The sequence below is a fragment of the Trichosurus vulpecula genome, chromosome 6, assembly GCF_011100635.1.
Source record: "Trichosurus vulpecula isolate mTriVul1 chromosome 6, mTriVul1.pri, whole genome shotgun sequence".
In the NCBI taxonomy this organism is placed as follows: Eukaryota; Metazoa; Chordata; class Mammalia; order Diprotodontia; family Phalangeridae; genus Trichosurus; species Trichosurus vulpecula.
The window spans coordinates 86,411,258-86,436,454 of NC_050578.1; the positions used below are offsets into that span (position 1 = coordinate 86,411,258).

General features: G+C 38.4%; 1 protein-coding gene and 1 pseudogene across 1 annotated transcript in view; both read left to right on the top strand.

Annotated features, from left to right (window-relative positions):
• The window catches only part of MARCHF1 (membrane associated ring-CH-type finger 1), a 635,844-nt gene that overhangs the window by 463,686 nt on the left and 146,961 nt on the right, over positions 1-25,197 (top strand). The gene's annotated exons all lie outside the window — the stretch shown is intronic.
• On the top strand, positions 18,486-19,596 carry LOC118853072 (annotated as a pseudogene).

Sequence of the window (25,197 nt, forward strand, 5' to 3'; positions counted from 1 at the left end):
CATTAATTAATTAGTCAATAAATACTCTGCATGAGGCTGTCCAGTTAGCTATGAAGCAACTTGATTGTACCTTAATCCACCTGACAATTTCTACCTTGTATGCAAGAGTGCTATAAAGATATGGGAATTTGTTTGGCTTGACCATGCATGTTTGTAAAAGCAGTTTTGTTTTTCTTTTCTTCTTTTCCTCGATGGGGAGGAGAGACTAGGAAAGAGAGAAGGTAGATTTCCGTTGATTGAAAAAAGAAAATTTAATTTTAAAAATTCTTGTGGGAAACTTTGTCAGATGGCTTTCAGAAATCAAAATACATTGTTTGTGCTAGATTGGCCTTCCAATCTGGCAATCACATTTAAAAAGAAATGAGGTTAGTTTGTCAGGCAACTAGGTGGTAGACATCTGGGACTGGAGTCAGGAAGACTCATCTTTAGGAGTTCAAATCTGGCCTCAGACACTTATTAGTTGTGTGACCCTGAATGAGTCACTCAGTCCAGTTTGCCTCAGTTTCCTCATCTGTAAAGTGAGCTAGAGGAAGAAATGGCAAATCATTCTGGTATCTTTTCCAAGAAAGCACCAAATGTGGTCATGAAGAGTCAGACACAACTGAAAAATAAAACAGAACAGTTTAGTTTGTCATGATTAAGTGAGAGAACCTCCTAGTGAACACTTCTTTTTATCTTTGTAGTGATCATGAATCATCTGTTTAAAATTCGTTTTTAGAATTTTGTTAGGGATCAAAGTTAAGGCTACAAATCAGTAATTTCAGGATCTACCTTTTCCATCATTTTCAAAATTAGGAATTTTAAGTCTTTTGGAATCTCTTCTATATCCATGGTGTTTTGAAGATTATTGAGAGTATATTCTGCATTCCATATCAGCAAATTCTTTTGTTACCCTTAGATATGATTAGCAGTTAGAGGTTCTCATCTACCATATGTTTCTGTTCCCTCTTAACCATGTTTATTTGACTGTTTCCAGTTTCAAGGTCATTCTCCTTGACAGCAAAGATGGAGTAAAATAGTTCTGCTTTCTCTTTGTCATTCTTGATGATTTGTTTTAATTGCAAATAGCCTTGGCTGTCTGACCAAATAGTGCAAAAAAAAAATGAACTAAATGATCCTTGTGATTGTGGATATGTGTATAAAACACACACATATATATGTATGCATATGTGGATATATACATAAACACACACATATATATTATTATTGTTCAGTCATTTCAGTCATGTTTGACTCTTCATGACCTCCTTTGGTGTTTTCTGGGCAAAGACACTGGAGTGGTTTGCCATTTCCTTTTCTAGCTCAGATAAGGAAAATGAAATAAACTGTGTTAAGTGACTTGCCCACAACTAGTAAGTGTCTCAAGCCAAATTTGAATTCATAAAGATGAGTCTTCCTGACTCCTGGCCTGGCATTCTATCCACTGTGCTACATATACATCAGGGTATATAGATACATAACATAGGTTATAAAAATGTTTTTCTGCCTTCTATGAACTCCTAATTATGAACTCCTTGCAAATGATGTCCAACTGCCTTTCTGAGACTACATTTCACTTCAAAGATTTTGTGTTTTCCAGGAAGCATTACAACTCTTCACCTGTGCCTATCATCTTCCATTTATGAACAACTAATGGGTGATTAGAAGTCACTTGGAAAACATAAAGAAATTTTTTAAATGTTTTTCTTTTTCAAAGATGGCAACTCTGTCTCTGACCAGAATAATTGAATAAGTTTAGGGGCCATTTATTTTAAAGGAAACCAAAGCAATGTTTTGAATAGGGTGCCTTGCTTGGTTATGCCATTTTATTTATAGAGAGAAAATTGCAGAAATGCTTCCTTCTGTTCATTCTTTGCCTTCAGAAACCTGATGCATCAAGCAAGGAGCATAATTAGAAGCCCAATGTTCTGATCAATGGACCAGGGGACTCCAAGATGCTCAATATTTAAAAAAATAAATAAATAATGCCAAAAATATATTCAGAAATAATCGAGCATGACTGGGTAGCTTGCATTTTGAAAATGAGTTCCTGGTTTCTTTCAAACAATTTTCATATATACCACATGTATATATACATATATGTGTGTATACATACATATACACACACATACATATATATACATATACACATACACATACATATATATACATATATACGTGTGTGTATATATAAGTATATATGTATGTATATATATATATATATATATATATATATATATATATATATATATATATATATATAATGTATATATAAAACACTTTATTTGTATGCTAGTAAGACCAGGACACCTCAGTAGTATACGCGATCCAAACTGGCTTTTGTGCTGCCATCTTTAAGCCTCCAAAAAAAGTAACTGAATTAATTATCCATTTGGGGGTATGTTATTTGAGTTGTCCAACAGATGGCTTTCTACTCAAGCACATGGTCTTGTCAGAGTTTTTCTGGCACATTCTTGGGAGAAGCTCTCAAAATGTCCTCTCTGGCCTCAGCCTTGAAACGTTTAGGTTGTGCCCTAGCTAAATTCCAAACCTGTCCTGGGCAATTGCAGTAACCTCCCAAATGGTTTGCCTGCCTCAAGTGACTCTCCACTCCAATCCATTCTCCACATAGCTGCCAAAGTATTTTCCCATGTCTCTCCCTCAATTGGCTCATTATTACTTCTACCATAAAATATATATGCCTCTGATTTTTCAAGCCTTTATCCACTTGGCCTCAAACTATCTATCCAAGATCATGACATGTTACTCCCCTTCCTGCATTCTGTGGTACAGAAAAACTGGCCTTTTCCCTGTTGTTTATACGTGTCTCTTCATCTTCTCTCTCTGTCTCTGCCTTTGCCTTGGCCATCCTACATGGCCAGAATGTGCTCCCTCCTCCCCCTTCCTTCACTACCTTGTATATGTTTTTTATTTTTATATATTTATTTACTCAATTTGAATATATTACTTAATATGCTATATTTTATATACTTTAAAAAGATATGTATATAGTTATATATGTACATCTTGTCTCTGCAATTAAATATCATCTCCTCAAGGGCTTATTTCATTTTTTTGTTTTTTGTATCCCCAGAACCAAGCACACAGTAGGTGCTTACTAAATCCTTTTTTTGCTTAATTTATTGATTAAATTTAGCAAAAATGAAAGGGAAAAAGATTATAGTTCATAGGAAGATTCATCCACTTCCAGCTGTCTCCCCAAGATTTTTTCCCATTTGCCCTCTCAGGCCTTTGGGGTGATAAGGAAAGTTCCCAAGCTCAACATCCCTACAGATTATGGAAAGATAATAAAGAGGTAAGTAAGGGTATGTCGTGAACCAGAGCTTCGGGTCTGAATGTACAAAGGTCCTGTTAAGTGCAGGGGAGAAGCAGTCCTTCCTCCACTTCCCCAAGATGACAGGAATCACAATAGCTGCCAGTCTTACGCACTCCAATCTCATCTCTGCTTTAATACTTGACTTACCCCAATAGCACTGACATCCACAACTCTAGCCAATTGACTGTAGCGGTAGTGACCTCTGTAACCCAAGACCCTGGTCAGGTCTAGTTCATGGGAGCTCCATTTTGTCAGTCAGATGACAATATCAACTCACCCCTTGTGCTGCTTATATGGTAAACAGTAAGTCTAGTTCTTAAGTACAACAGAAAGAACCAAAGGGGACCAGTCTTAAACATCTATGTTCATATCTTGTTCCCATCTGTGGATATTTGACCTAGCAACTGCAGCTAAAGGAACTTTGCCTCATCATTAGCCACAGCTACCAAAGACCCAGATAAGACGGTTACCTCCACCAAAGTCTTTGAGACTATCAGATTAATCAGCATCAAAAGCAGATATGGTTTTATCAGTGGAAAGGACATTTTAAAAGACACGATACCATCTGCTTTGCTGCTCTAGCCATTGGAGTATGAGACCTTTCCACCTCACTTGCTCCTGAAACCTTCTCTATGTGCTGTCACCCCCCCACCCTTTAGAAAGTAAACTTTTTGAGAGCAAGGACCCCCAACACTTAGCAGAGTGCTTTGAACATAATAAGTATTTAGTAATACTTTATCATTTACTCATTTATTCATTCATCCTATTACATGACTTCTTGCTCATTACCAGCATGAACTCTCTGAGTTTCCTGGTGAAGTACTACAGAATCAGGATGCCCAGGCCTTGTTTATCTCTTAATAATCATCATCCAGGACCTAGAGATAAATAATAATTCGAAAGATCCTCTGAGTAGGAATAATAAGATTAATTTAACTACTGTGTCACAAATTTGGACATTTTCTTTAACAGTTATTGGGGATTCCTGGTTTTGGAGCTTCTTCCAGCAAGTAGATAAATTCTGTGGCATTGGATGAGATACTAAATGAGTTGTACCATGGCCTGGCAGATGTAGCACTTACCCTCATGGTCAGGAAGTTTGGGTTCAGAGCCCGCCTGACACTTATAACCTGCTGCTACTTCTCTCCTCAGGGTTTTGGGTTACCTCTGAGGAGTTGGGGGACAAGGGGATAATTCTCTAGTATTATAGTTCATAACCTCCTATTAGTGTATTTCCTCCATTGGTTTTAAGTTGATATCAATTGATATCTAAAAGCTAATTAGCTTTTACTACTTAATTATTTAATGCTTAATTAGCTTAGCTTTTAGAAGTAAGTTTTTAGAATAATGATATAGTAAGAACAGTTTGTACAAATATCTCACTCCAAACTGAAGGGACCTTCTCCCATAAGTGTGGGGAGAGCCCAGGAGAAAGTGGGCTCAAGCCTAGAAAGCTCCTTTCACTCACATAGTCTTATTTCTAGAACTTTTCTGCTCTTCTTGGAGGTGCTCAAAAAGTTCCTCAAATAGCACAGCATTCCGCTTAGTGCTTTGTAGAATCCAAAAGCTGCCTTGACTCAGGCTAATTGGCTTTCAGCTCCCAATGCAGATCAAGATCCAACCACTGCTTTTACAGGCATTCTGCTAGGATGACCACGGGGAATCCAAAATGTCTGGACTTTTTGAAGTTCACAAGGTCATCCTCTGGTCTCAGTGTATGTGGGGTGAGGGAGGAGACAGAGATTCTTCCTTACCTGTTCCTGCCACTCCAAGCACTTTCCTCTCATGGGCTTGCTTGGAACTGGTTTCTTTTGTAGGCTAGCCTGCCATTCTAATACTGGATCTCAGTTGGCTTGCTACTGTATGCAAACCTCAAAAGGTGTGGTAGAGTCTCTTTAGCCAATCGAAAAACACTTCATGTGTTTTTTGTCCATGTCAGTGGCTGGAGGAAGCACACTACTCCTTCCCAGTTTGATTAAGCAGTTGTTCCCACTTAGTTCATACTTCTGTGTTCATTTGGAGTGGGGTAGACTCTCACCCTTACCCTCTCTACACCCCTAATTTAATATTTGCTGTTCTTGTCAGGGTAGATCCCCACCCTTATATATATTTTCCTCATAGTTTCTTCATTCTAGGGCAGACATAAAGGCTCCATCAAGAACTTTAGAAAAACTGTGCCTGTGTCCTAAAGGATTTCAAAGGCTTGACTCAAATATTTTAGGCTTTGCTTGTCAAAGTCTAATTATGTTCCCTCAGACATAAAAAAATCCAATGACCATTTGCATCACCATATGGGAAATTAGATTGTGTAGAAAAACAAGCAAGAAAAAATGACTCTGTCTCCTAATGACACATTTTAAATAACATGAAGATAGGCGTGAATCGGAGTTATGTTTGTACTTAATCAATTATCTTCACATGGCAGAAGAATCCTATTCCAGGGCATATATTGATAATAAGAGTTGTAGCTAGAATAAGGTAAATGGAACTTACTTCTAAGGTGCCCGCATGGAGGTGGAGACATACTCCCAGTAACCTCTCTCCTAGTATCATATCTTGAGCCCCCACCCCCCCACACTCCAGCCCATGGTACCTATGCTGCAGCTATCACTGACCATCATGCCCTGCATCCACTTGTCATCCTACCCTTCTCGTAGTGTGGCTTGCCTTACTAATGACCACAGGGTGTGGGCTGAACCCATCCTCTTCTTCACATTGCATCTTTAGCCAGACTTCTCGGAGCCACTGCCATCCCCCTCCACCTTCAGGCTGTCAGTAATGTCACTGCCAGGCCCTTCCCCTCACCAACTTTTTTTCCTCTCTCCCAACAAAAACAAAACAAAACAAAAAACAACTTTTCAGTTATAGCTGCACTTACACCCACCAATCTCCTGGGTAGAGGTAGAATCAAATAAAATTGCAGACTCTTAAAGAATTTTGTGCTCTTTGGAAGTAAGGCGCTGTATAATCACAGTGTTATTTTTTGTATTTTACTGGTCCAAACTGTTTCTAGTCAGACTTTCATAGCCTCAAGACTACCTTTGGATTTCATTGTCTATTAAATACTAAGGTGGTGATGCTGTGCTGTTGCTTTCGTTTTCAGTATCCAAGACAAGGCCAGGTAATGCAAAGCAGTGTCTCTGGGCTGATTGCTTTTGTCACAACTCTCATGGTTTTTACTGTCCTATTTGGGCAAATACATTGAAGCCATGACCTTGCTGTGTTAATAGCCCAGGGTTTTGATGAGCCATCTAGTAGCAATATGCTATTAGAAGAGATAAAAGACTCAGGGAGGAGAGAGAATCTGTTTTAGTCACTGAGTATTAGAGGCTCAGGATTTTAGATTTGATAAATTCATTGGATTCGGAAGCATTTCTGAGGTACTGTGTGTTCATTTCTGTATGCTCCCAGTGTATAGCGAGATCTAGGGTGCCATGATGTAGCGAGAGAATTTTGTAGAGCAGGGAGAAGGCTGGAGAAGGTAACTACAGTTATCCCTTCCACATTGCAACTTTCCCCTTTATAGTTTCAATATATCACGGGTCAACATAAGAAATTAAATGGGACTTTTTGGGGAGTTTTGCAGAAGCTGCAGATGACCCACAAAGGCCAGCAGATGACACAGAGCTTATAACCAAATACTTAACCCAAATTTTGCAATAAGGTACTGTAAATACCCATAAATTAAAAAGTAAAAAGTCAGACTTCTTCAGTACTACAAAGGGAGGGCCAAAAAATTTTATGTATATTTTCCAGATCACAGGGGCACTGTAGAGGGCCAGCTCTGAGATAGTCCTTGGTGGGAAAGGTACATGCCAGGTTTTCCTTTGAGCCTGAGCCTGTTCTTCTCTGGGCTGTGTACTCAGGATGTGGGTCCTCCAACTCTGCTCCTGAGAACGTGCAGAATGACATGTGGAGAGCCAGCTATATCCTGTTTAAGCCTCAAGGCCAAGGCCATTTCAGGATAGGTCTATGCAAGGCAAGACCATCAAAGGATAAGAGAACATGGAAAGGAACCACCCTCGCAGCTGTTATCCACATGAGAAAGAACAGTAATGTTTCAATATGGTTAGCATCAAAGAAACAAAGTAACAAAGTCTTTTCTTCTCTCTACTCTATCTTGCCTCTTTTCTCCCCTCTCCAATTTCTTTTCTCCCCTTCTCCCTTATATTTCCTCCTCTATCCCTTGTCCTCTTCCCTTTTCCTCTCCCCTCTACATCTCTTTACCTCTCCTTTCTTTCCCCTCTCCCTTTGCCCTTTCCTTCTTCCTCTCCTTTTACTTCTCCTTCCCTCTCCCCTCTATACTTTTTCATCTCTCTCCTTTTCTCTCCCTTCTTCCTCACTCCCTGTCTCTGCTCTCACCTTTTTCTCTGTCTTTTCTCTCTCTCTCCCTGACAGTTGGTTATCTAGCCTATCCTTGAAGATCAATAGTGAGATAGAACTTACCACCTCCCAAGAAAGCTATTCCACTTTAAGACAGCTATGATTTATTAGATTTGGCCCTTTGTCCACTCCCCATAACCTCAGCTAGTGTTCAGTATAACCATGAAGTTATTAGGGACCTCAGGAAGATATTTAATCTGTCCTAGTCAGTTTTCCTTGGCCTTTAGCTACACAATCTTGTCTTTAATGCCCTCAGGCAATGAGGCTTGATGAGTTCTGTCTTCTTACAACATTGACCATCAAAATACATTATTTATATGCATTCATATTTCAATATTGTTGACCCATAATTCTTCTGTGTTATCACTCCTAATATACCCCAGGCTTAAAAAGTTTATTCATGAGAAAAATAATAGTTGAGTGGTTGAATTTGTAACTTACCATCATTCCTCCAGGCCTCCCATCACCAGTCTGTGAACTATTACTGAAGAATGATCTATAAGGAGTCTTAGAGATCATCTAATCATAAGATCACAGATTAAGAACTTAGGCATAAGAAGTCACTGAATCCAACCCTCTCAGTTTACAGATGACTAGACTGAGGCCCAGAGAGCTTAAATGATTTGCCCAAGACTACACAATTATTATGGGACCAAGCTGGGATTTGGAGGGTCCTCTGCCCCTCAGTCCATTGCTATTTCCAGTATACTTGTCCAATTCAATTGTTTTACAAGTGAGAGAACTGAGGCTTAAATTATTTTCTGAAGATCACACAGTAAGCTGCAGAACTAGCACATAAAACTAGGTCATAGGATTGAATTCTTTTCTCACTATCTCAAATATAGTTCTTTTCAGATCACCTCAAAGGCAAAAGATACGAGTGTTGGATTAATTTATAGTTAGACCAAGATTCTTGAATTATCCGGTTATTACACTGCCTAACTCTCCATTCTGCCATTCCATCTGCCATTAACACTGATGTCCTCCACAATTCTGTCCCCAACTCCTTTATTCTTTAAGAATATTATTCAGCTCTCACAGTTTTTATTCCACCAGCAATTGAACTTTAATTTTTTAATACCAATATTCTACCAGTTTTGTTGTATGGCTACTAGACACAGAATGTGATAGTCTATAAAGAATTGAAAGAATTAGGGCAGCTAGGTGGTGCAGTGGATAGAACACCGGGCCTCATCTTCCTGAGTTCGAATATGACCTCAGACACTTCCTAGCTATGTGACCTTTGATTGTAAATCAACAGCTTCCTGCGAAAGCCCCAGTGCAGACAGAACATAAACACAGCAACCCTATGAGGTATGTTACAAATGTAGAAATTGGGAACCTACCTTGTTGATTCCCTACCTCCCCAGTGTTTCCTAATTGTATGGTTGTAGACAAATCACATAACTTTTTTAAACCTTTTTGTCTGTAAAATAAGAATAGTAACACTTTACCACTCACCATCTAGGGTAGAAGTGGTTTGTGAGGAAAGTGGTTTGTAAACCTTAATGTACTACATAAATGTTATATTTTTAAATACATATATGCACAACATGCTTCTTTAAAGTTTAATCTGCATTAACTTTTTCTCCATCACTTTCTGAAATCCAGACAATCAACAAAACAATAAATCAAACCCTGATCTCTAGCATTTGCCTACTTCCAAGGTATAAATGCTAATACTGAAATTTTAGCAACCAAACATGTTCAAAATGGCTCTGGCAACCTCCTGCCTGTGAGCTCAGAATAAACAGTAACTCACATTTACACAATATTTCAAGCCTTACAAAGTGCTTTCATCACAACAACTCCACGGGATAAGTGCTGCAAGTGTTATTATCCCATTTTACAAGTGATGCCATTTGGCTCAGAGAGAGGTAAGGGACTTGATTCTGACCTCATTGGTAGTGTATGAAGCAGAATTCAACCAGATGGCTCCTTCTATGCTCTATCAATTAAATTGGGCTGCTATCAAAATCAGGTTCTAAAGATTATTACAAAACCATCACCAAAAAAGGTTAAAAGATTTTCCTATGTGACCTAAATTTTTTAAAGTTGTTATACTAATTCCTTATACTGTGCCACACTGGACATTTTCCTTACTCCCACTTCCATACCTTGATGTGTGCAACATATCCATAAGGCCCTCCAAGCACTATTAATTCCTCCTGTCTTTGAAATGTCTCTTGTCTACCCCTCCTTGTCCATCATGAGTTCAATTCAGAAAGCATTTAGGAAGTGGCTGCTGTTTATTAGGCACTGTGCTAGGCTGGGGAATGCAAGGACTGAAGTGAAACAGTCCATACTCTCAAGGTGTTTACACCCTACTTGGAGAAAGTAACATGTAGGCGAGTGAGCAAATACCACATTTATACAAAGCAATCCTGTGAGGAAAGCACTAGCAGCTGGGGTGCAGGTGAGGGTAAGAGATGGGAAAAGGGCTCATGTGAAAGGTGGCTCATGAGCTGAACCTTAAGATGGAAATGAAATGTTGTATGGGAGGAACATCCGGCAGGGCAGTTTGACTCAAGTGAATGAAGCGGAGTCATGTTAAAATCAGTCCAGAAATAATAGATTGGGGCTAGATCATAAAGGGCTTTAAATTCCAAACAGAAGGATGCATATTTTATAGCACAGGCAATGTTGAGCCACTGAAGTTTCTTGAACAGAGGAACAGCATCATCAAACCTTAGCTAGGCAGCTAGCTAGCGTTTATATAGCACTTTAAGTATACAAAAAGCTTTACAAATATTATCTCATTTTATGCTCACAACAACCTTGGGAGGTAGATACTATTATTATCCACATTTTACCGCTGAGGAAACTGAGGCAATCAGTGGTTAAGTAATTTGCCCAGGGTCACACAGCTCGTAAGTGTCTAAGGTTGGATTTGAACTTAGGTCTTCCTGACTCCAGGCCCTATTCTCTGAGCCACTTGGCTCCCTCTAGGTAACAGCTTTTCAGTTCTATAGATAATGAACTGGAGAAACTAGAGTCAGGGAGACCAATTTGAGTAACCAGGGACTGGACAAGAGTGAAGGCCCTAAAACCATTTTCCTCCCATCATCCTGAGAAGTCTTCTTTATTTTTATACGGTGGCCAGTGGCAGCCAAAGATCCAAAATTTCTGTTGTCCTGTAGAAATGGGCCACAGAATGAAGAAATTTTAAACCTCTTTTATAGATTAGACTCTCCCTGTGAGAATGAAGATTAATATTGGGAGGATGGTGTATAGTCTTAACTAGAATGAAGTATATAGAGTTTTCTCTTGGGAAGGCACCATTCCTCCCTGAGGTAACCACCATGCTCATGCCTTGCCCTTACCACTAGCATACCTTTACTCTTCTACCTCTCCCCTCTAAGAGACCCCTCTCTCTTACAGATCGCTTGCATCCACTGTTAGAGTGTTCTCTGTGCTCTGCATCTCCCTCCACCCCAGATGAATTTGACCTAGATGCCAGTATTCTTAATTTCAGTTCTGCCAATATGCCAGTGGGGTTTCTGATGTGGTAAATGATTAAGCAAAAAGATCGCTTTCTTTTTCTTTTCATTCCACTCTTTGAAACTTGCTTATCAGGGCAGGAAGTGATGAGGGTCAGAGAAAGGCTGGATTAGCCAAATTGCTTCAGTCACTTATGGCTGATGAGAGTTAGATTTTAGTAAGTCCTAAGATGCTATTTATGCACTGGGAAATGAATAGAACATTCTACAGGATCAATCACCCTGATGGATAGATTTGGAAACAAAAAACTGATAATCACCCATTTTTCTTCCCCCAATTGCCTTTTCTTTGGCATCCTTTGTTGTGATTTATAATGTTTTCAACTCTCTGCACATAAATTTCTCTCCTATTGCAGTGTTAGACATTCCTGTAGGTTTAAAGGAGATTAAGCATGCAGTAGTAAAATTCTAGGAGTGCTATACAAAATGGTTCTTTTTATGATAAAGGTCAATGCACAGAACCCAAGTAGAAAATTTCAGTGGTGGGCACCCATTCATTTTAATGCAGCATTCAGTCTAATGGAACATACTACGCTTAAAAGAAAACTTATTCTTAGGAAAGTGCTAGACCTAGTACATATTTCACCAAAAAGGAAGATAAGTTAGGTCTGTTCTTGACAGATGAATCACACAAAGCTTAAAAGATTCCCTGGGCAATCAGCTCGAATACTTGTGTCTGTCTTCCAGAATTATGGTTATTTGGGGGTATTTGAAGCTGATGGACGCCCAAGTTAGGCCAGAAGGAGATCTAATAAGGTTGCGACAAAGATAAACCTTGAAAAGAGCAACAGAGAGAAAGGTCATTACTGTTCTCTTTGTCTCTTCCCTTTTATTTCCATTCATTTCCTATCTTTTTCATTCTTACAAACAAATTTGGCGGTTGCTTCTGTTCTCAGCTAGTGGCTGATTATTGTCATCTGACAGCCTTACTCAGTGGGTCCAACATCTTGTCATTTTTAACTCTGGCCCAGGCAACCTGGGATATGTAGTAAATACTTCTTGTCATATCCCCAAAATAGAACATTGGGTTCCCCCATTTCTATAGCCTTATACAGGTAGTAGCCACCTTGGTTTTTACCTACAAGTCCTCATGTACATTACATATAGACAAAAGACCTATACAAGTTTGCAAGAAGGAATGCTGCAACTTCTATAATTTCTTTTTTTAATCACACGATGCCTCTTAACTCACTCTGCATCATACAGTAGTTGCTGACTAATTGTTTCAAGACCAAGTTGTTAAAAAAAAAAAAAACCCTGGCAGTGCTAAATTAAACTTAGCACTCTCAATCCCCAGGTCAGAAATCTGCCCACTAGGCACAGCATTGAATGCCTAGCTGTGAAATTATGGTTACACTAATACCTTGTTTGAGATCTGAAAACTCAGATGTGTTTAAAGAAATCTCCTTGACTTAATCCCATTTACTCAATTTGCTGACTAAGGAAACAGTTTTCAGACAGTAAGTCAACACTTTTATTAACAAAACAACAATATATAGAGAAGTAAACAGTCCCAAGATTTAATAGGGAGCTCACAACAGATGAAATCACATGACTTGCAAGGCCAAAGCATCTTCAGGTATTCAAAGCCTGCCAAGCAATTTCCTGGATTTCCTTCAATTTCATAGAAAGCACAAGTTTTCAATGACACTCTCGAGGAAATAAACCATTTAACATTTTTTCCCCAAAGAAAGAGGAGTAGAAAAAAGAACAAAATTGTTTGTGGTTGTATATTTAATACTTGGAGGGGGGAAGCACTGGAGAAATATAAATATTATTTAGGATGTGTTTTGTTTATTTGGGAGGGGAAACAGATGAGATGTTTAGTGTTACTGTTTTTAACTCCTCCTTTCCTTTTCTTTTCCCCTTTTGGGTTCTACCCTCTCACTCACCCTCTGCTAGTTTTAATAAGGAAATATAGGACTTTCTCCCATCCATGTCATTTCTTCCCCGGAAGACATGCAGCAACTAGAGGAGAAACCACACTGACTAGTGGAACAGAACAGTAAGTTAAAAAGTTAAATGCCAAAAAGTTAAATGAAGACTTCTTAAGGCAGTATAAAGAGCAGTGTTCTGACTAAGTCTTCCCAGATTCTGGTGGTGGGGGAAGAGGTGATGACATTCCAGGTTGTGCAGCTTCTCTCTTGCCAATGACAGTTGGAAACAGACTTCTCATAGAAATTTCCTATTTTTCTCTGTATTCATGGATGATTGTTTTAGCAATAATGTGTGGAAGGAAGGAAGGGAGGAAGGAAGGAAGGAAGGGCAGTATTTCAGTTAGGATCAGGTCTGTTTCTTGGTGATTTTTCTTTTTCTCAACTCAATTCCATTTAATTCAATGCTTGACAATGATACTTGTATTTCCGTTCCTCTGTTGTTGAATGAGACTATTCATTACACATGATGATCCTAGGAGGACTCTTTCAGCAGATTCCTAAAAGTACAATATTCTTAACCCCACAGAGTAAAGAGCACCAAGTCAGTCCCAGACTTAAAGTCACGCAAAAAGAGCATACTGGAACAAAGACCAGTAGCATGTCCCATGGATATCCATCAATCAGTCATACTCGTTTTGACAGCAGCAAGAAAATGAAACAATCCCATTGTAGCAGTTGCTGAGGAAGGCATTTTACCAAGATCTAATAATCTGCTTGGTCAAAAGACAAATTAACAGAAAAATTTGATAAAATCATTTATAAGGTAGGCTTTATAAGAATGGATCACCCAGAAGTGATGAAATTTTTAAATATTTCATTAGAAAAAATGGAGACTTTTAAGCACTTGCATGAGAAACTAATTTCATTTGATTAGATATGTCATCATCAGGAAGTGCTATGGGTATTAACCAAGCTGACTGTTCCACTCATTCAGGACATTTAGACCCTCTGGTTGTTATCTACAGGTTTGACTCTGTTTTATGCTAAATTGGGCAGTCATGTTAGTTTGGTGGTAAGACAGGGTATCTACCAGGCATATTACTTAGTTTATGCCCCCTTATATATTAGTTTCTTCCCTTCACAGTTGTCAATCAAACACCCTTCCACTGGTGTTATAATCTTAGTAGATAGTTTAATGGGAATAGAAAAAAATTTAATTAAAAAGAGCATTGCTCTCATGTGGCATAAACTATGTATATTCCATTCAGTCAACAAACCTAGCACTTACGTTTCTAATGCAAAAACCCTTTCTAGCCTAGGGTGAGTTTTTTTCTCTCCCTTCATCTGAGGATGAGAACTAACTTGGAATTTGTCTTATTTTTTAAACTTTTCTCCTTATTGTGAACAGGAAGATGATAATATATAATTGAATTAAGACTTAGATAACACTGTAGCAATGGGATTCTCATAGCAATAGCAGGATGCTGACTCTAGAATACTGAGAATACTACTCCCTAAGACACGGAACTTTGTTTTGTTCTGGTTTGACCCTAGAAGCCTATGACTGAAACTGGATGCTGATAAAATGCCCTGATGGCAAATACCCATATGGTTCTGTCTGACTGTCATAAATCCAGTTCTGACAGTGTAAAGGATGACACTGTATATCCAAAGTCCCATTCTTTCACTTTCAAAGACTACATGTGGGAAAATGTGCATCGACAATAGTCCAGTCCACATTTTTCCCTGGGTCCTCTCCCCCTCATTACATTGTAAGCTTCTTGAGGGCATAAACTTTTTTGCCTGTCTTTGTGTCCCCAGTGCTTAGTACCAGTGCCTGGTATGAAATAGGCACATAATAAATCCTTTTTTATTTGATTTAACTTGGCTCTTCTCTTTCTACATACTCTCTCTGAGAAAACTTATCTGTTCCCATAGGTTTGAGTATCATCTCTATGCAGATGACATATATATATATATATGTATATGAAACAACAAACTCTGTTTCTACTCCTTCCTCATTTCTGATGCCTACCTTCATGACTAGCACCACCCCCATTCTATGACCTACCAGTTCTAAAATAGAAATATGAAAAAAAAGAAAAGAAGAGGATGATAAGAAAATATGAATTCATGAATTGAAAAGTGGCCTCTCAGTATGTTAAGAGAATATTAAAATTGAATTTGACTTTCCCAGAAAGTTAAACGTTGGTCAAATCAAGTCAGCAAGTATTTATTAAGTGCCTTCTATGTGCCAGACACTCTACTAAGCAATGAGAATATAAAGAAAAGGAGATAAAAAGAAACATACAAAAATAATATTTGCTCTCAAAGAACTCATAGTCTAATGGGAGAGACGTGTAAAAATATCTATGTAAAAACAAGAAATATATAAGATAAATTGGAAATAACCACAGAGTGAAGGCACTAAAATTAAGCACTGGGAAAGGCTTTACCTGACACTAGAAGGAAGCAAGGAAGGCTAGAAGGCAAAGGTAAAGAGGAGCCAATATTCTATGTCTTACCATCTCCCCAAAGATGGCACCCTAAATAACAACAAACTTGGGGTGCTAAATGATCGAGATCCCTTTGCTGTTCATTTGTTCGGTCGTGTCAGACCTTTTCTCAAGGAGATTAATTTAACCACTGAATGAATAAGTTTGGAGTGGGGAGAGATTTGAGGATGAGAAGCCAACCAGCAGGCTATTGCAATAGTCGATGATAAGGGCTTATGTCAAGGTACTGGCAGTATCAGAGGAGAGAAGGCTACATACATGAGAGACGTTATGAAGATAGATATGATGGGACTTGACAAGTGATGGGATATGGTGGGTGGGGAAGGTGGGGTGAAAATTGCAAACCTGGATAACTGGGAGGATGGTGGTACCCTGGACAGTAGTAAGCAAGTTAAAAAGAGGACTTTTAGGGGCTTTAGGGGAAAGTTAATGAGTTCATTTTGGACATTCAAATTTAAGGTGTTTATGGGACATCCAATTCAAGGACCACAGGTCAGGAGAGGGGTTAGGGTTAGATAGAGAGATGTGAGAATCATCAGCATGAAGATCATCATTTTGAGTATAGCTAGGATGGCTAGAATATGGACTCCATTAAGGAGAATGATGCAAAATAAGAATGGAATTGTAGATCAGAAACAGACTGTGCATGATCTTAAGTACCAGGAAGAGGAGTTTATGTTTATCCTAAAGGTAATTAGAAATCACTGAAGGGTGTTGTTGTTTGAGCTTGGATCTCCCCATCTTATCCCAAATGGAAGTGTAGCAGCCATTCATGGCCCCGATCCAAATCCTGATCAGCCTAAAAGACTTAATCTGCTCTCTTTTCCCAAGCTCAACTGGTCCATTCCTCTTTAGACCATCTGGTGACTCTCCATTCTTGAGCACTCACCACATTCATGCCAAATAGTACAGATACTCAATCAGCTTTAACCCTACTAAGTAGTCCAGAACTCCTGAGCTAAAGCTACCTATCAAACTCAGACTCCCCCAACAGCAGGAATCATAGGCATGGACCATGCCTGGTACAATGAAGGTCTTTTAAGCGAGGGAATGGCATGATCTGATTTGTGCCTTAAGATTATTTTGGCAGTGGTAAAGAAGATGGACCAAGGATGTGAGATACTAGAGGCAGAAAGCTTCTGTCACTTGTTCCTATTAAGGAAATCATGAAGGAATAGAATTGTTATAGCATATAAAATGATTCACATAGGTGGTCTTAATGTGACTGATTTCTTAAGCAATGTAAAACAGAAGCTGGTAAGTATTCATTATCTAATAATTGAATTAAAGGCAAAATGTACCTCTCTTTGTTTCCAGAAGACCTTTTATTTACTATATCCCTCCCATCCAAAGACAGGCCAACTCTTTTTTTTTTTTTTCTCAAAAAGTGACAGGATTGATGGAGTGGTACCTGAGGTGGTAGAAATATTTCTTGGGCTTCTTATGGCTGACACTATTTAAAAATTATTGTGTAGGAAATATAAGAATGACAGATTAGAACATTAAACAAAAAGGGCTTTGTTTGCCAGATGCAAATAAATAAATAAACAAATATGACTGTAGGGACTAGAGAGAGATTGAACTCAGAGATTAATATGATAATGAAATTTTATGTTACAACTATAAAAACAAATTATACATTTAGGAGAGAGAAAAATCCAAGACTGCTATTATAAAGAATCAGTCTTTCTTTGCTTCTTTTCCTTTTATACTATTACCCTCTAGCTTTTTCAGCATATTTGAAGTCTTTTAATAAACAAGTGCCTCTGAAAAATATATGCATAAAGGCTTTCTATGAATTTTCAGCATTTTGTGTGTTATGTTTCTATTAACCTTTGGGTAAAATAGATTTCCCTAGGTTTTACATTCCTTCAGCATTTAGTTTTTTTTAATCTCTGAGGAGTTTTTTTTTCAATCTATTCCATTTTTGGATTTTTCAGTTCTTTTTAAGAAGTGAAGTTGAGGGTATGTTGGTTGCTTCATCTCCAAGGCAATAAACATAGACTTCTTCACCTTCTGTCTATGACTACAATCTCAGAGTATCTAGTATTCAGGAATAAGTCAGCAAAGAAGACTAGTTAAAGATTCTGGTTTTCCCAAAAACAATTCTCTCTAGAACTGAAGTATATATCAAACTTGGAAATCTAAATAAAGTGCATTAAATTTTAAAAACCAGAGTCATTTTCATTAGGTCAGTATACCACATAATATATATATCACATAATACCCTTTTTCTCTTTTCTTTGCCTTTCCTTTTCTTCCATTCATGTCTTCCCTCTTCCTTCACTTTCTAAGTCTTTCCATCCTTACAACTCTCTCTCCTCACTCTTGACAACATCCCTTTCACTTTTTTTTTTGCATTTCCCTACTATGTAAGTCAATTTCTTTCATTCTTATTACCATATTCATCACAAAATTTTAGCTGGAAAGGATCTCAAAGTCCATCTAGTCCAACAGCTTCATTTTACAGATGAGGAAACTGAGGCCCAGATATAGTAAATGATTTGCTCAAGGTCGTACAGACTGAGGCAGGATTTGAAACTAAATCCTCTAACTCTTCCCACTAAACCATACTGACTCTCAAAGTCCAAAAGTTTGTCTGTTATTGTCTGATCAATCAAAAAGCATTTATTAAGGGCTAGTCATTGTATAGTGACAAAGACAAAAAATGACAGCTCTCAAGGAATTTACATTCTGTTGATCCAAACAACATATGCAGAACTTAGCACATGACTCAGGTAGGTCAGTGCTAGGGCTATGGGAGACCAAGAGCAGAGAGATGGAGAGCTGAGCTTCTAAGTCTTCCCAGGTTTCCCACCTTTGTTATCTCTTTTTTTTTCTTGCCAGGGCCTCCATATCAATCTTATTTTTGGAAAAAAATTCCTTGATAAGCATGAATGAGCTCTGGCTTATATCAGCTCCTGGGGAGAAACAGCAAACATGGGAGAAATTACACAGAGCAACAGCCAAAAGTAATAATCTTTCCACTAATTCAAAGCTTAACATTCCTCACTTAAAAGTTGGCACATTGAATGTTTTAGTTGGATTATCAGATGGATTGGCCAAACTGAATTCATTTATGGAGGGAGCTATTAAGAAAGTGACCCAATATATGTCTAGAACTAGAAGATAGTAGAGATAAAGTTCAAGAAAAGCCAATGGAGTAGACGTGGCTACATATGGAACAAGGTTTCAATGGGATATGGTCGAGTATCCAACCAAGCAGTCCCTGAAAAATATTTCTGAAACAATTGCCAAAGGAGTAAATCAAATTGACAGTTATTTGAAAGCCCGAGCATCTGCATATAATAATCTGAAAGCTAGTCTTCAGAATTTGGAAAGGAAGAATGTGGGAAGTTTATTAACTAGAAGCCTAGTGGAAATAGTAAAGAAAGATGGCTTTGTCCTTGATTCAGAATATCTCATCACATTATTGGTGGTAGTTCCAAAATTAAACTGCAATAACTGGGTTAAGCAGTATGAAACATTGACTGAGATTGTAATCCCAAGGTCTAGCAAAGTTCTTTTGGAGGACCAACGTAGTTTACCCGTGCAATGTTACCTTGTTCAGATACAAAGCCAGAGAAAACAAGTTTATTGTCGATGATTTTCAGTATAATGAAGCAGAAATGAAAACAGACAAGGAGGAGATGACCAGGCTCTCCACTGACAAGAAAAAGCAGTTTGGACCAGTAGTTTGGTGGCTGAAGGTGAATTTCAGTGAAGCTTTCATAGCGTGGATTCATGTGAAAGCACTAAGAGTTTTTGTTGAGTCTGTTTTTAGATATGGATTGCCAATGAACTTCCAGGCAATGCTACTTTAACCTAATAAGAAAACTGTGAAGAAACTGAGAGTATTGTATGATTTATACAAACACCTGGACGGTAGTGCAACACCTATTATTGATGCTGTCATGGGTATTCCAGACTTAATTCTCAGTCAACAGGAATGTTATCCCTATGTGTACTACAAGATTGATTCCAGTCTATTAGAATTCAAGTAAAAATGGTCCCCAATACTGACAAACCTGTCCTAGTGTTGGTGTATATAAACAGAAATGAGGTTGAAGTATGTCTATACTTTTAAGTCTCTATTAATACAATGCTTGCTTCTTATTCCCTTTCCTTAGGTGAATTTTCCCATAGAGATCTCTCTCTTGATATTTTCTTTTCAAAGAAGAGTATATGTATTGTTGCTTTTTATTGATCATGTCTGTAAATGTAGACTAATAAATCAGAGTTCATTTATAATCAGATTAGTATATTTAAAAAAATTCTTCATCGTTGTAGCCTTCAGTAAACTCATTACTATTGTTCACAAAGACCTTGTTTACATGGAAAAAGTGTAAACATTAGAACCATTTTGTTCCCTGTATTTAGTAGCTATAACTGTTAAATGGTTATTGAATTGTGATGTAAAAAAGTGACAATATTCAGGCATGTGTTTTCTGAATATTTCAAGCAGCAGTCTATGGGCACTGTCAACACCTACAGGCAAGAATAAAATTACCTGTGCAAAGGTGTGTGGTGGTGTGCATAACTTCTCCAAACATTGGCTGGAGAATTCAGTAACTAAGATCACTTCTGACTAGCTGCTGCTGTACCACTCTGAGGTATTTGTTACATTCTGCAAGGGGCAAGCTGCTTTCTATTCAGTTTGTGTTTGATTTCCACAGATTATCTTACTGTGCAAATGGTCTCATAATACACAATGTTTTGTTGGAGTTCATTTTTCAAAACATATTGGTGTTTATATCTGGTCACCAAACTTTGGTATTCTTAAAGGTCTAATTTTGAGCAAAGTGCAGCAAAACTAAAAAAAATGCATACATTAGTATATAAAGAATAAATAGAAAATCAATATAATTAGTTAAATACAAGGTAGTTAGTGAGAGAAGATGCTAGCAGTTGGGAGAAGCAGGGAGGTTTCATCTAAAAGGTGATGCTTGAGTTGAGTCTTCAAGGAAGTAAGGTTTTCCATGAGGCAAAGGTAAAGAAGGAGTGCCTTTCAGGACATAAAGGATGCCCAGTGCATGATCATGGAGTTGAGAAATGGAATGTCACATGTGAGAAGCATAGAGAAATCTAGTTTGGATTGTTGAATGAGGAAAAGGGGATAACACACGAGGATGGAAACAGAAACTAAGGACCAGTTGTTCAGGGTTTTTTTGTTGTTTTTTTTTGTTTTGTTTTTGTATTTTGTCCTAAGGGCAATTTAAAGCATCCTGGAGTTTATGGAGTCAAGAAGTAATTTGGTCAACTCTGCATGCTGACAGCTGTATGAAGGAGAGACCTGAGGCAGATAGATCAACTAAGAGATGACATCAATAATCTAGACAAGAGGTGATGAGGACCTGAACTAATGTGGTAATTGAGTGAGTAGAGAGATGGGGTCATAGGTGAAAAATGTTATGAAGATAAAATAACTAATTGGCTGTGTAGGGTGACAGAGAGGGAAAAGTCAAGGTTAACAAAGGCAAGATTATGAACTTGGGAGATTAAAAGAGTGGTGGTAGCCTCAATAGAAACAAAGTTCAATAGATGGCAGGGTTTTTTGGGGTAGGGAATAGAATGTTGATTTTGAGTTGTCTCTGAGACATCCAATTAGCAATGTCTAATAAGCCACTGATGATATGACATTTTAATTCATCAAACTCGGACTGGATGTATAGATTTATGAGTCATTGGGGCAGCTGAGTGGCACAATGGATAGAGTACTGGCCTGAGAGTCAGGAGGACCTGAGTTCAAATCTGGCCTCAAATACATATTAGCTATGTGTGTGACCTTGGGCAAGTCACTCAGCCCCAATTTCCCTCCCCCCAGAAAAAGACTTGTGAGTCATTTACAGAAAGATGACAAACCCTGGAGCTAATAAGGTCATTGGTAGATAGTGTAGTGAGAAAAATGAGCAAATGACAGGACCTTGGAGTATGCTTACAATTGGGTGCACAATATGATTGATAATTCAGCATAGGAAACAAAGAAGAAGCAACCAGATAGGTAGGAGGAGAACCGAGAGAAAATAAGGTCACAAAATCCCATGGATGAAAAAGTATTGATGAGGAAAGGGTAGTCAGCAGTATAAAATGCAGCAGATTAAGAAGAATGAGATCTAAGAAAAAACTATTGGATTTGGCAAATAGATCTTTTATAACTTTGGAGAAAAGAGTTTTCACTTGAGTGATGAAGTTTGAAGTCAGGCTAAAAAGGGAGGAGCAATCAGTGAGAGGTGAGGAACAAGTATAGACAGCTTTTTCAAGGAGTTTGCTTTAAGAAAGGGGGGAAGAGATTTAGAATGGCTTTAGGGAATAGTAGGGTCTAATAAAGGATTTTTTTTAAGGAGTGTAAAACAGGAATGTTTGAAGATAGAGAAGGAACACATAGAGATGGAAGATTATAGAGAGAGGAAATGATGGAAGAAGCAATCTGGTACAGAGAAAATGGGCAAGGATGGAATCAAAGATTGACCTTGGCAAGGAAAAAGGGTCCCCACCTTGTCAGAGACTGGAGGAAAAGAGAGAACAGAGGGTGATGACAAGAGATTTTGAGATGAAGGGGAGAAAAGTGAACTCACAGTGAATGGCCTCAATTTTCTTGGAGTACACTAATGTCTGTGATATCACATTATCTCCTATAGAAGATTTATTTTTTAATGTGAAAATGGTGCTGGATTTGAAGTCAGGAGACCTGGTTTGAAGTCTCAGATCATCTATTTTCTACCTGTGGGACCTTGGGAAAGTCAGTGAACCTTTCTAGACCTCAGTTTGTTCATATGTAAAATGGAGGTCTGAGGTGGCACGAAGTGGGAGACGGGGGCACAGTCATTTTTGGATCCTAACCTGTGATCCTATGTTTTTAAAAAAAAAACCTATACCCAATATAGCAACTTTTCTTTTTGATAAAAGAGGAAAGCAGAGCACAAATGAGAAAGGATGAAAGGAGAGATTCAATCAAACATAAAATAGTCTTCATCTCTGAACATGGCACAGATCAAAGGAACTAATCACTTTACTGGCTATAAACTGGAATCTAAGGAATGACTTGGAATAATTTTATAGTAGTGTGATAATCCCTCTACCCCCTCTTCGCTAAGTTCACTATCTCACTACAGACCTGCTTCCCCCAACTCTGCACCCCTACTAGCAGAGTTCTTCAGAAGGTTCCACTACTGCATCTCTTAGGGTTCCTAAGACATTTTTAGTTCCCAAGTCCCCTAAAAAAAGACAAAACAAAAATCACAATTACTTAAGATTCTGCTCTCAAGCCTGTAGTTCATTCTTCCATCAATGCATACAAAATCCATGGAGGAAAGAGGACACAAAATTAAAGTACTACAAGGGGCACACATATGGCCAGGGGCACACATATGGCCAGGGCCACTCATAATTCTGCATGGAATGGCAGGTCTCAATTTCCCTTCTCTTTTTCCAGGACTGTATTTACAAAGATCACTGAGCAGCATGGAATCTGTGTCAGACAGTTGGTTTCACTGCTAAGCCATGCTCCTCTGTAGCTTGTATAGACTAATCTCCTTACAGGAGGCCTTCTGACCAGATCAGGCTCCTGGATTCTCCCAGTTTGGCTGCTCCATAGTTGCTCCATTATTAGGCTGGTCTGGGCTGATCCCCCATTTAGCTGGCTTGCACCTTGATGGAAGCTATTGTTTCTATCACTTCCCACTTGAGGCTCTGCTTATATTCTCTGCTAAGCACTGTGGTGCTCTTTCAGAAAGGTTAGAGTCCCTTTGCTTGGGATTGAAAAAAGTTTCTCCATTTCTCCCCCTTCACAAGGTTCTATGAATTTCTTCTTCTCAATCTCTTAGGCAGTAGTGCAGAAAAGTATAGCCTCTCTTTAACAAACCTATTCTTCCAGACAGTAGGTAATAATACAGAGATGTATAGACACTTTTCTACCAGGCTCTGAGGTTTTTTGCTGTTGTTTGGAGGCTGGGAGGTGGGAGAGGGAGATTTGAATCAACTGGTTGGTTCTTCCAGCTATGGTGAGGAACCAAATCATTGTTTCTACTGACTACACTATTACCAGGCAATTTCTATTTATCTACTAATCATAAAGCACTTCTGGGGTTCAAAGTCCCTGGTTTTTAACTCCAAAGTTCTTTTGTTGGTCAGAGGCAAATGAGCATCTGGGAAGCAAGACCCCAGGCCAGTATTTGCTATGTCTTCAAGCTGCTTTTTTTAGTTTGTTTTTGTTTTATAAAAGAAAGATTTGTCCTGGTCCTTGCTTCTTTCAATTAGCAAAATCGACAAAGTTTGAAAGAGGTATACTCTTATACTACAGTTCTCTAAAACATGGACACTTTCTACTTTGTTCCCAGAGACCTCTATGAAATTTGCAGCAGGCTTTTTTTCACTACCACCAATAAAGAGGCGATAGCTGTTCCAACTGTATCCCCAGGCTCAGGTTCTAGAGTCATTTACCCCAGTGCATTATTGAAGTGTTTATTGTTCCCTGAAGAGCAGGCATTTGATGATGACTATGTGTGGTTATTCTCTGTCACTTCTATTCATTAGGCTTTGGATTCTCAAAATGGAGAGGATCTCAAATGGTAAGGACAGGAGGGAGGCAAAAGCTGTTGAATCCTATGAAACAATAATTAATCTCCAAACCTTCCTGGCCAATCAGGGGTATATAACATTGTCCCTGGAGCAGGGGCATGACTGAAATGCCATCAAGAGGGGCTGCCTGGCCCAACCTCTAAGTGGATTCTCAGAAAACCTAATCTGAAATTACTGTCTTTGATTATGCTGTTGATATAAATAACTCTGATAAAATTAGTGCAGCTGGCCTCCTGTTTGTTTTCCCCATTGGAATGCACTGTACAATGCAATCATCTGAAATAAACATCTATTACAAAGAATGCTCCATTTCAAAGAACATATTATTCTGCTCATCCAACCAAGTGGAGTCTCTCCCTCCCAACCCCCATATCAATCTTGTGCCTATTAAAGGAATGAACCAATTATGAAGCCCTCATAATGTACCAACTGGTAAATTAAAACAATACATTTCTGTTGAATAGGGGCACACACTTAAAAGGTTTTAATTTGTTTTTCCTCAATACTTGTTTAGCTGGAGTTGCCCTTATTTTCATCTTCAAAGGGTTTCATACAGATTGGAATGCCCCATCCCTTCACAATGTAGTCTATTTTAAAAGTCCGAATATCTTTAAAAGAAGACAAAGGCTGCACTTCAAGAAAAATAGTCCTTCATTTTAGGGAGAAAAATTTAATATAAGAATAACAAAGAACATGTATTGAGTACCTATTGTGTTCAGGACCCTGTGCCAGGTTCAGAGGGAATATAAGATGGACAAGATTTGCCCAAGGGTGGGAAAATTTGTCCCAGAGACTTAAAGGAACACTGCTGGTGCTTGTATTCCTCTAAGGCGGAAGGTAGTGACTGAGCCTGCTAATAAAGGGAGAAGACTGGGGAAATGACAGGATGGAGAGGGTGAGGCCTGGAGCTGGATACAGAGAGTAACAACTTTTGGTTTTCTGAATCTTCGCCTGTTCATCTGTAAAAGGGAAATGATAATACCTGTTTTGCCTACACCATGATTGAAAGTATTGAATAAGAATGTGTG